The 13,045-nt window shown below is 40.2% G+C and overlaps 1 protein-coding gene across 3 annotated transcripts in view; it reads right to left on the bottom strand.

The window, feature by feature from the left end:
* Window positions 1-13,045, bottom strand: part of ATXN7L1 (ataxin 7 like 1) — a 115,350-nt gene that overhangs the window by 43,626 nt on the left and 58,679 nt on the right. The window contains exon 1 of one of the 3 annotated variants that reach the window (XM_018068051.1): window positions 5,274-5,325. The exons of the other annotated variants lie outside the window; for them this stretch is intronic. The gene's annotated coding sequence lies outside the window, so the exon portion shown is untranslated. Of the gene's footprint in view, window positions 1-5,273; window positions 5,326-13,045 lie in introns of those variants that run through there. 3 annotated transcript variants of the gene reach the window in all.

The raw sequence follows: 13,045 nt of genomic DNA, 5'->3' as shown, positions 1-13,045 counted from the left end.
TCTATGCATCTTCTCAGAAGCACACACATACCATATTTTAGAAAAACTTTCAGGTAAAAAAAAATGTGTAGATGCTCACCAGCTGAAGATACAGGATATTTTTCCTGTGAGGTATTCTAATTACTTTCTATAATTACTTATATAAGCTTATTGGGGAAAAAAAATTTGCTCATTAAAACAAGGCATAGCTCAACTGAGAATAATTCTTGTGAGTTTTAACATGGACAGTAAGCAAACAAAGTGAGATCATGAAGATCAGACTTGCTTGCAAGCAAGTCCATATGAAGGAATCAGTTTTACTGGAAGACTTTTAACTATGATATATGCAACAGGATGTCTCTGAGAAGAAGCATGCAACAAACATCTTTCCAAGGCAGCAAATGTTTGATGTGTATCAGTCATTTTTGGTTTAAACCAAATGAGCCAATTGGAGCATAGGTAGAACATGAGGATGATTATTTCCTACCAGGACTTAGCTGGCTTTTTATAGTGCTAGAACCTGTTTTCATCCATGCTTGGTGTAACATTTTACTTCAGGTGGGAAGAATGACTCGTACATCTGTTTGTCAAGAGATGAGAGTAGCCTTTGGTCAGCCAACAAATGATTACAGAGGGAGTAAGCTTGGAAGCTAACAGGAAGAAGAGAAAACAATTTTAAGACAAGGATTTCAAAGTGGGTTATTTATAGAGTCAACACTCAATTATCCATGGTCAGATTATCTGTACCAGAGATGCAGAAAAAAATCAGCTCCAGCTGGGCTCATTAGCCTAGGTGCAGCTTGGTGCAAATGTTCCTATACTTCTAGGGACAGTATGGGTTCAGGAATTATGCAACATCTTTTTTTCAGTGTAAGACTGAAGTCCTTTTTTCAATTGAAAGTGAGCCACTTTGTTTCTGTATGGTATTTCCAAAGGCAAGAGTATTGGGGAAAATGGCAAAGATTTCAGGCGAGGCCACTGCCTGGCAGTGTTACCCCTGTGTTCTGGTCCCAAGAAATGTTATTAACTCAGGCACAGTGTCAAACTCGAGCTGGCTGCACACATTCCTGCATCCTGCATCAGGGCTGCAGCCTCGCTGGGATGCTGGGAGCTGGGTGCAGACAAGCACAAGATGCTTGTGACAATGCAGGAGCCAGGCACTAGCCAGCAGGGCAAACAGCAATCACCTCAAACAGAGCTGGAATGGCACCCATGTAGAAGGACTGAGCTGTGAAATCATTCAAGAGTACAATTTAAAGTTCAGTCATTTAAACCAGATATTCTAAATAAGGCCAAACTAAAAACACAAGTGCTTTCCTAACTGTAAGAAAAACACAGCCACAGTAATATCAACCCAGCTTGAAGCTGTTTTCCTGGCCACAATGCCAAAAGTGTAATTGACAGTGAAATACAAAGGTAGATGGGGAAGGAAATGGAAAAAATCCAACACTATGTTTCCTACCTATCAATTGCTTCCTCTGAATCAGATTGTGTTCCTGCTCAAGGACTGGAACCTTTCTCCATCTGTTAGGAGACAGCAAACTCCAGAAGATACTCATACTCTTTAGACTCTTCTGGAAGTTGTCCCTTTTCATCAAATTGATGCTGCTACAGTTGAAAGAAATTCTACTGTTTAGAGACAAGAGATACTTCTAAACTAGAGGAGTTCAAGATGCAGTTTATTTTTTTCAGCAGTGGAAGTCACTTGACCAAAGAGTCAGGGAAAGGACAACAAGCACAATTCTGACATGAAAAATCTCAGCTATAATCAACTGACTCCAGCTTGATTACAGAGGAGGAACTAAACTCTGTATTTGGCAAATGGATCACAGAGCAAGTATTTTCTAAAACTTTTTGCTGAGTCTGCCAATTGGTAGCTAGAGAGTACAGCAGATTTAACCAGCAATGGCTAACAAGTGAACCAAAACTAACCATGCATGAGCTATCACCCCTGGGATTTGCCTACTGTATCTAAATACTGAGAGAAAAAGGTTTATTTACACTGAACAGCTCAAGTTAGTTTCAAATGATAGTTAGAAACAGAGGGTCACCAAGTGCAGGATGAGATAGAGGAAGAGGGTTACCTATCCCATCAGAGCATTATTGTAACACTTGGGGAAATGTGCATGTGCTAAATCTACAACCTTATTACCCCTCTTCTCCTGCTGCCTAGTCCCAAATGTCTTCACTTTTCAGGTTGCTTAAGGTCTGAAAAAAATTAATTCAAGAAAAAAAATAGTTCAAAAGCAAAATTCACTATGATAGATATTACTTATCAGAGAACTCTGACACTTTTAGTTTTTCTTATTTCTCCTTACATTTCAGATGCCTAAATGCCTACTGCCTAAAAGGCGACAGCAGTGGAAGTTACAGGAAGTCTGCTGTCTGTTATTGCTGTTTTACCTAAGGACATGAAGTTTATTCTTAGTATTAGGGACTAACATATTTTGGAAGGTGTAACTTTCAACAAACAAAACCAGAGAACAGATCTGGTGCTGTACAGTATTTGCAAGTCTTGTGTAGGGTATTTATCTTGGAATACATAGTAATGAGGACAGCAGCACAAGAGCAAGAAGGGAAAGGACTCAATTACTGTAAACAACTGGGAGCAAAAGACTGTTAAACATTCAACAATTCGCATCAACAGAAGGTCTAAAAGTCTTTACCTCTTGTTTACTGTAACAAGATTAGGTCAACACTCCCCTCCTCCAACTCAGCCCTAGTAAACTAGGAAAGACTGTAAATGCCAAACTAGTGCACTAACTCACTGTAAGGTCTGAGGAAAGACACTCCAAGAATGGGGACGACTGCCACAGTAAATTTCAGCCTGTAACTACCAGGTAATTGGTTGCATATCTGTCAAGCACATAGATGGGAACTGCACTTACAAAACTTTCTGCTCCGTTACTGCTTCCCCACTCCAAGATATCAATTCTAGCCAGAAACTTGATTAGCAACAGACTATGAAACACTTTCAGAGTACTTCAGAGGTGGCACTTACAAAAGGACAGTGAACTTTTATGGCCTGAAGGCCCCAGAGCAAAGCGTGGCAGCTGGCATCAGGCATTGCATGTTACAGCTGCAGTCATACCACCAACCAAACAGATGCAATTTCTTTTTCTGCTCTTCTTGCCTTTCAAAACATTCCTGGCACACCTTTGGCTTCATCCTAGTATTAATCCATGAATTACAGTGTACAGATAGAGACTAGGTACATTGTATAACATAACCTTGAGTCTTTCAGCAACTGCTTCCTAGAACAGGCTCCTTTTGCCCTGCAAGTACAGCGTGTATTGCTGTCCCCAGACATAGCCTCACAGATTCAATACACTGAATAGGCTTGCTGAGTCCACTTTCACAGGCAATCTTGCTTCATCCTGTATCAGGGACCTCTCTCTTGCTAGTAATTTTATGACAATTTACAAGTCATAAATGTTACATGCTACCCCCCTCCTTCCTGGTTAACTGTAGAATTATTAAATACTGTAGTTACATGGACTACTTTTGTATGACTTCTGTCTTCTCCTTCATAATTACCTGTCAAAATCTGGCACATAGTGAGTTTTAAACAAATTACTATATGCTGGTTTTGTATTTTAATTATAAATAAGCAACACTGGATAAATACCTCAGGACATCTCTTACTTTACAGAAATCAGAGCTCACTTAGCAGCCACAATATTTCACAGACTTACACAGACATCACCTCTATCCAATAACACTGGTTTTGGGTAAACAAGTAGGTTTCCTTTTTTCCTCTGAAAACTCTAAAACTAGTGTCACTTAAATTTATAACAATTTAAAAAAATATAATGAAGATACAGAACTTTAAGATTTTCTCCTTTTAAGTTCATTAGAACAAATAGAGGGAGGCTGTAATCCATGCACATAGCAAGTAATTCAGCTGTAATTCAAACCACAGCATAGCAGAGGTAAAGCGGTAATGCCGACATTAAACCTGATACTATTTAGTCCTTAAAGCTTGCAGGTAATCCCTCTCTTTCCAAGAACTCCACACTGAGAGAAATCAGATATATTTAAAGAATAATTCAGCATAATGAAAGTACTCACTTCCTTTTAAATTAAACTTACACATCTAGAACCATATCAAAGCTTCCAAAAAGCAAACACTCAGCAATTGCCTTGTACTTTATTTAAAAAGCTCTATGGAATACATATAAAAGAGTCCATAAAAAAGTTGACAGCTGCCAATTCAAGAGTCAGCAGTTTCCCACTACAGTGGCACATTGTGTTTAAACTACTTTGGTACCACTGTCATGTTATTAATCAAATTTTAAAGAACCCTATGAATTACATATTTCTAAAATACTACTTACCTATTACCTATGTAATCAGACATAGTTTGCATTATTTTTTCTAAACACATTGTCACATGTAAAATAACAGCAGCAAAAACAAAACATAGAACATACAATACATACTATGCATAAGGGAGAAATCACAGTAACTTCTTTGCATATATGGGTCTTGCTAAGTTCCTATTTACCTGCCTCTATTTTTCTTTAATCTTTCAGATGCTGCTGCAAATGGAGCTCAGTGTCTGCTCTTAAGCTAAAAATCTTTGCAGCAGTTTGTGTAGATTTTTGCAGATAAAAATAAAAATCACATACTATATTAGGTTCCAAGACTGTAAGCAATATGAGCTATCATATTTGCACAACAGCATGCTGATATACTTGGGGAAAAAAGTAAAAATAATCACAGTACAGATAACCAAGGGTCAAAGTTCTGGTTATGCCTTAAGTTTCAGTATTGGCACTTCCTGTTCTGAGTCTAAATACTCTTAATTATATCTATTTTGTCCTTCACTTCTAAAGTAATGAACTGCTGTTCTCTCCTCACCCTCATATATCTACACCTGATTTCGCTCACTTACATTACTATAAACTATTAGGCCAGTTTTAAAAAGTCCACAAGAGGCATTGCCACAAATAGTCACGCAGGCCTAGGGCTGCGCTCAGGCTTCCTGCATGAGGCTCAGCCCAGGAGCACCCTCCCGGAGCGGGCGGGAGTTGGAAGGCATCCTTGCGCCCTGGAATGCCTTGGCTAGTTGGGACACCGCCGGTGCTCCTGACAGCCCTTAGATACGCGTCACCTCCCTCCTCACTGTGCACGTTTGTAATTCTGTGGATGCTTCTCTCCGGCGAAGGTTGTGTCCTACAGCCTCGTGCGGCTCCTACAACAGGTTTCTCACGCCGCTCGACTCAGTGACAACAAAGGAAGGCAGGGTCCCCAGCGACCCGGACTCACATTCACCCCGCTGTGAAACCCACCAGCAGCACCTTCCCCGGTGTGCTGACAGCTTCGCCTGGGGGGCTCCGGGCCCTCCTTCGGCGGGGCTGCCGGGCCGCAGGCGCCGTCAGCGGCTGGGAGGCTGCCGGGAGAAGGACCAGGAGGAGGAGAGCAAAGGCCCGGGAGGAGCAGAGGAGAGGAGCGGGCCCGGAGCTCCCCCTCCCGGGCCCGCCGCCACCCGCTCCCGACATCCGTCTTGCTGTTCTCTATCGTCCCTGCTCAACGCGACGAGCAGGAAAATCCCTAACAGCGAAAAGCTCAGGATCGGCACAGTTAAACGCAAAACTTTTAATTGTGAAGACCCTGTTTCATTTATCACTCAATTCTTCTCCTGAAAAGTTGTCCAACTTCTGACTCAGTTTTGGAAGGCTTAGGGAAAAGCCAGTCCTTTGAGCAGCCAATGTGCCAGCAGTGCCACGGCTTCAGCCAGCACCAGCAAAGTTACGTGCTCCATCCACCTCTCTTGGCTTCTAGCACTTGCTGAACTCCACACAATAATGTAGAGTAACTGGTAATTAAAAATTAAGCTTTGAATTTTACAGAATGGAGTACAAGTGGACCCAGGATTAAGATCATGTTATAGTCAGCTGCTGGATAAACATGAAGTTCTTAATTACCTATTTTTCTTCTTACAAGTACTCCATAATCACAAGCATGCAAATATCAGAGCTATGGTGTTACTACCTGAAATAAAAAGCTATATCACCAAGCTGAGCTTTGCTGTGGCACAGCTCTGCGTGTTAAAACATTCCTCCGCCAAACCCTCAGCCAGCTGACTGCTGCTGAAGTGGCAGGTTCCCCATTAACCAGAAATTCCTCCTTTGGCGTAACTCTCAAGATGTGGAATGGCAGTATGTTTAATGTTTACCTGATGCCATTACAAGTAATTTGTTTCAACCAGACTTAAAAGGGCAGCCCCTCAGCTCTTCCCACATACATGCAACTCCTCTGGCAGCCGAGTTGGTTTGTCCACTAAGACCAGCCAAACCCATCAATTTGTAGCAGGCCTGCATGGGACTCCAGTTTAAATGCAAATTTATTCTCACAGCTGTGTCCAACATGAAACACACCGATAAATGCAAGCTCACATCGCAAGGTATTTTAAAATGTTTTAGGATTAAATTCCATATATTTGCACACATGAATGGAGCAGTGTTCCCCAGGAAATTAAGCTGGAAGAGGTTCTCTGGAGTGCTGCATTCCCTTGCTGTGCACCCTCTCCAACTATGCAGGGATCCCAGTGGGGCGGGAGCAGGAATGGCCCCAATTTATTCAAATTTCTTAATCACAGAATCCTCTTTCTGAGGCCTTGGAAGGAGACAGGAAGTGCAAAAACACAGAACCAGAACTCTCAAAGATTAGGTACAGTAAGTTCTTCAGAGGGTACTGCGGGTCCTGGCAGCAATTTCAATAGAGTAGAAGACATAACTGGATTCAAGACATCCTAACCCACTGGATCCAAAAATGGAGGCCAGAAATTTGGCCAACAGATCTTTGAAGGTGCATAAACAATTGGTTTGTGGCATTGTTTGCTTGCTTTGTTTTTAATTTAACTTGAACATGGGGCTTGAAGTCGAAAATAAAACAGATTATTTGTTTGAGGCATAAGCCTACCTAAGCAAAATAGTCCTGAATGCTTCTGGGATTTCTGTGTAGGAAATCATTCACTGCAGGTATACATGCCTCACGAACAGGCAATCGCTGAAGCCAAGGAATAATGAAACAAAATAAAATATGGGGGGATAAATAAGCAGAAGAGAAACAATAATGGGTATAGAAAAAAATAGGCAAGTGATATCAACATGTAAATAAATAATAAGACAAATAGTTAGGTAAAAAGTTTAAAACTGGCTGGAAAAAAAATCCAGCAAAAATACATGCTCATAAAAAGCTCCAGCAAAGCTGAGAAATTGAAGGCTCAAAGAAACTACGAGTTGTGTTGCATACCTCCATCATTTTATGGCTAGGATGTTAGACGCTGCTAATACCAATTTGTAGGTCTCAGATTCATGCCCATGGAGCAGCTGTCACAGCGTGCTGTAACACATAATCCTGGGGATCCACGGGGCTGCAAGGCTGCTGCAAAGTGAGTGGTGATTGCTGCCTCACGTCAGCAGGTGATAAAGGTCATGTCACAGGTCTTGAGCGGCCAGTAAGACATTCTGTGGTTGTGAATGTTTAAAATATAACACAGGGTAATGATAAGGAAGGGTTAACTTCCACATAGAAGCAAAACAACGCACCAGAATTTGAGGGGGGGTGGGGAATATGCACACCCAGTGACCATGCAAACAATCTAGCAGAAGTAAATTCAAAGTGATGCTTTCACTATCTGAAAGTAAAAATCCATCTTCTGAAAACCAAAGCTGACCTTAGCTTTTGTTTAAGATACAATCAGGATGTTGACCGTTTTCTGTATCTTAATACTGGGCATCTCAAGTGATCCATCACCAGATCACCTAAACCAAATGTTTCAGGAAGTGATAACCAGTGCTTTCATTTTCAATCTAAAAAGGGAAATTCATCAACAATATCAAGACACTTATTTAAATAGGAAAGGACTTCTACAGTTGGGCTGAAGACCATGGACATCTACCTTAAAGACTAACTTCCTGTAAATGGTTTTCTTTACACAATGTCATGTAACAGACACAGTTTGTGACAAGTTCTGCACTCAATCTTATTTAGAAAACGTTGTACAGTAAGTATTTTCTAACTGTAGAATCTTAATACAGAAGTTTTAGCACAGAACCCAAAATCTGCAAAAAGGCTGAGAACAAAACAAGCAAATAGTTAAAAGAAAAATTCATTGTAGATAATATGGGGGTGGAAAGGATTTTTTTTCTTAAAGGATCACTCTCTTTGCTCATCTTGCAGCCTTTAACTACGTGGCTATGAAATAAGGAGTAGCTAAGAGTGATTCCTTTGTAACATGATTTTTTCAGGCTATGTGTTTCTGGTTATAGTAATACTACATAAAAAACATTAAGAAGACTGCCTACTTACCAAAGCCTAGATATAGACATTAACTTGCCTGATGTCAGCATGAAGTTAGGATTTCAGGCTGTTTTAAAGACTATCTTGAAAAGAAAACATCTAATCCATGTAGCTAGTTTTGAATTGACAAAGCTGGGTTTGTCCCTATTGAAGATAAAAAAAGTTGTATGCCAGCAGCACTTTATAGCAACTCTTTTATGCTGTGCATCAGAAGAATATTCCCATAGAATTTGGAACAGGAGGCCCCAAATTTAAATATGAAGTGCTTTCCTGATGGACACTGGCACTATCGGACAGCTTGCACATTTAAGCTACTTGAACCTGGGAACATTTCTTAGTACCCACCACGCGGAGAGTGCCTAGTCTGGAATGCGTTCTGGGATTAAAACTTTTAAAATGCAGAATCAAGAGTCCAATCTGTTGGGAGTATACATGTTTCTTGTTAAAGCTGTGCAGGCCTAAAATAGTGCCAAAATTAATTTTGTTTCCTCATACTGCTAGTTAGGTCAACATGCAGGATTTTTTTCCCACTTAGAAACAAGGCTACAGCTTCAGGAATTCAGCACCAGCAAAACCAACAGAACAGACTTCAGGCAAAATACTTTAACCCAACAGAGAAACAAAACACGAGCATGTATTTGAGTGGCAGCTGTATGAAGTGTTTTGTGTTTTTCTTTGGCTGTTTATTAATCTCACTCTGAGCCCCAAATCAGGTTTCTTATGTTTCAGTGCCACAGATATTTTGGCACCAAAGAAGAGAAGAGGGGTGTTAGAGAAATGCAAGTCATAGCGCTTGAGAAACACAAAGCTGTATTGATTTTGCCTGCGGAGATTATTTCAGAATTTCTAAAACTCTAGCTGATCATTTCTGCAGACAGCTTTTGGAAACTACCAAGGGGTATCTTACCTAAACCACATTTAGCAGAAAAGAAGAGAAGGGACCCAGATTTCTATGAATACCAAACATCCTGACTCAACTTTTCCAACAGGTCAAGCATCTGATCCATTTTCAGAAACACACTCCACAAAGCTGTGTTTGTGGCCTATAAAACACTCCTGCTACTCTTAAAGCATTATAGACCTCCATAAACAAATGAAACTTCTGTTGTACTGAGGAAAAGTACAAAGCCCTGACTAACAAGTGGTGCTTGACAGACATTCAGTTATGCTTACATTACCCTACAGATCAGACTGATGCCTCAGCAATCCCAAATTTTCACGGTAGATCCTCCAGAAATGCCATGGGATTCTGGCTTCTTGTTTAAACTCTTAGAAATGAAAAGTGAGGAACACTGCTTTAGTTGAGGACTGCCTTAGTCCTGCACAATTCACTTATAAAGCCATCAATTAGACTATTATTTTTGGGAAATCCTAGAAGGACTGAGATACATCCATACCCTGAGATACTCCCTTTTTTTTCTGCTTGCCCCCTCCATGTATCTGAGATTTGTCCATATTTGAGGCAGGGAACAACTACTCCACTCCCTTTCACTTGATTTCAGTCAGTCCTTGCATGAGGTTTGCTCCATCCTTCTCATACAGTGATTTATGACAAACACCGTTCTCTCCCTTTTCATTCTTCATTCAGGCCAAAAAGGTGTTTCCCATTTATATGTCAATAAGCATACAAATCACATTTTAAAACCAGTTTCTAACAGCACAAGAAAAGACAACCTACCGTCTACTTTCTTAGGAAAACATCATCTTTTCAGAAAGTGTTTATTTAATGTCTAGCACAGGATAGCTGTTCCTCAGTCAGGTTTACTAGAGATCAGTTTCTCTTATTAAAAACAAACTATCATAACAAAAAAATTAAGAATGAAATTGTTTCCATTTTGAGTTGAACACAGCTTTCTTGCTGTATATCTTTTAACCTAAACTATCTAGGCAAGTTGAAGTACCAAGAAATGATCACACTGTCTTTCCAAAATAGCTAGAGTTAATATTGTACAACAACACAAAACCCAGTCCTTGTTCTCAATTGCTTATAAATTATGATTTCAAACACTTGGGCACTTCACCAGTGCAATAGAGCTCAGCAGCATCACTACAAGTGCAGCTTTGTGCTTATGTGGTTCTAGGATAACCAATGAAACTAACACAACGTGGAATGAACTTTCCTCCTCCAACATTTAAACCTGTAATTCTTCAAGCAAGCTCATGGACACAACAAATCCCTCAGTACTTCTCTCATACAATTTTTTCCACTGCTCAATGGTTCTGAAAGTTTTTGACTATTCTTAAATAATATTTACATGCTAAATGATAACATTAGCTCATAAAAAGCTAATGAATTTACAAGCAAAATATGCAAAAATAGTATTTCTTATAGAAGCAACGCTGCTCTACATTGAAGTGGTTTCTGAAATCTATTACTTTTTTCCTCATAAACATATTGCTTCCTTATGGTGTTACATGGAAAGGCCTCAAATTTATCCTTTACTACTTACAGCAAACAAGAACAAATCTGTTGCCTGATGTGTGCAATGTTGCATATATCTTCACAAGTACCTCAATGTTAAATATATTTCTTAGTTGTGAAATTATTTCACAATCCCAAGTACTAGTTGGTATCTCTTACTGACTTAATTCAACTGATAATAAAGGGTTTATTTCAATTAGTCTCACATTAGAATCAGTAATTTAGATTGGAATTAAATTCACATAATTTTCACGTCCTGTGGGTATGCATGTTTTGACAGTACTGCAAAAATGTGCTGCAAGTTGCATAGAAGTTGACTGAAACCGTCAAACCAGTATTTAATTGCTTGCTGACATGTACCTCAAAAATATAAAAAAATATACCTCAGATAAATCCAGAGTGGATTTATCTGAACATACAAAAGTACATGCAGAAAACACATTTTAAAGTCATCTGCATACACTGAAGAAATACAGGTTTTATTACATTTTTAATTCCTGAATCACACCCAACAGCTTTTGTCCATCATTTGCTCTGCAACTGTATGGATTACCTCAGACTTCAAGAAGTTTTTTTCCCACATAATGGATAATATAAAATACTACTTTTAAAATTAAAAAATATTAAAAACAAAGTTTTAAACATAAGGATTTCCTTACTCCTCTTGTTCTGATCCCCAGCCTTTGAATAATCATAACATCTGTGCAGTCTCATTAAATACATTTGCTCAGATAATGCACAATAAAAGCAATCCATAAATAAAATTCACAAAGTTTTTGCAGAAACTGGTATTCAATCTGTTATCCTCTCCCTCCTGAATTCAGTGCTGCAGAAGGCAATATTCTGGATATGCAGTCCAGCAGTCCTCACTACGTTTTCCCCCACTTAAATCTCATTTTCTGTAAATTAAAATTTTTACTTTAATCCTCATCAGTCAGAATATGTGAAGTTTTAGAGTTGTCTTCTAGACTTTCTATGTCTTTTGGTAATATTAACAGCTTACTCAACACATTAAAACTTACTCCTCACCACATCGCTCTTTAGGGCTGTGAATTCCTGTTAGAGACGAGCCCTTTTGGGCAAAAAAAAAAAAAAATAACATGCTGCCACCAATTCTTAGATCACAGAATCATAGAATGGTTTGGGTTGGAAGGGACTTTCAAGATCATTGTGTTCCAACCCCAAATGCCTGGGCAGGGACACCTTCCACTAGACCAGATTGTTCAAAGACCCATCCAGCCTGGCCTTGAACACTTCCAGGGATGGGGCATCCACAGCTTCTCTGGGCAACCTGTTCCAGTGCCTCACTACCCTCACAGTAAAGAATTTCTTCCTTATATCTAATCTAGACCTGCTCTCTTTCAGTTTGAAGCCGTTCCGCCTTGTCCTATCACTACATGCCCTTGTAAAAGTCCCTCTCCAGCTTTGCTGTAGCCCCCCTTGGTACTGGAAGGTGCTCTAAGGTCTTGCCAGAGCCTTCTCTGCTCCAGGCTGAACAACCTCAGCTCTCTTAGCCTGTCTTCATAGCAGAGGTGCTCCAGCTCTCTGATCATTATTTGTTGCCCTCCTCTGGACATGCTCCAACAAGTCCATGTCCTTTTTACACTGGGGGCCCCAGAGCTGGACGCAGTGCTCCAGGTGGGGTCTCATGAGAGCTGAGTAGAGGGGCAGAGTCACCTTGCTCGACCTGCTGCCCACACTGCTTTTGATGCAGCCCAGGATACAGTTGGCAATATATCAATGTATTTATGTCAGCAGTCTGTAGCTACTAACTACAAAAAAACCCCTCAAATCTGAACAGGCGCAGCACAGAAAAAGACCACTTTAAGATAAATTCAAGCAGTAAGTCTTTCATCTTCAAGGTCAGGTGTCCTTTTCAAAAGATACACTTTTAAGATTGTAGTTTAGAGAAGACAGGCAGAGCTGAATTAATAATTATTTGCTGCTGCTGTTCCCTGTGTAAGGGCTACTCTGAACCATGCACTCTCTCTGCTTTCACCTTGCACTATCTCTGGCATTCACCTGCTGCCCTGATGAGTGAGCTTAGCTTGCTAAACCAGCAGAAAACTAACCAAAGAAAGGGGGAAAAGGCGCTAAACCACAAATAAATCAAAGTGAATGGCTTTCTCCTATTATTCGATAACAAGTTGAATAGTGTCACTACAGGGTGAGACAAGCAGCAGGTAAGGAAGAGGGTCCCAGGACTGGGTAGGAAGGGCGAGGTGCCCCCTGCAGCAGAGTGTCTTCAGGTGCCCATTAAATGCCCAATGAGTGACACCCTGACACTCTGACACTCAAGAGAGCTGTGTAAAGGGCACTGATACCACCAACAGA

This window comes from Manacus vitellinus, unplaced genomic scaffold (genome assembly GCF_001715985.3).
Source record: "Manacus vitellinus isolate BGI_N305 unplaced genomic scaffold, ASM171598v3 scaffold_13_pilon, whole genome shotgun sequence".
Classification (NCBI taxonomy): domain Eukaryota; kingdom Metazoa; phylum Chordata; class Aves; order Passeriformes; family Pipridae; genus Manacus; species Manacus vitellinus.
The sequence above is the reverse complement of the archived record's forward strand: the minus strand, read 5'-3'. Positions and strand labels throughout refer to the sequence as shown.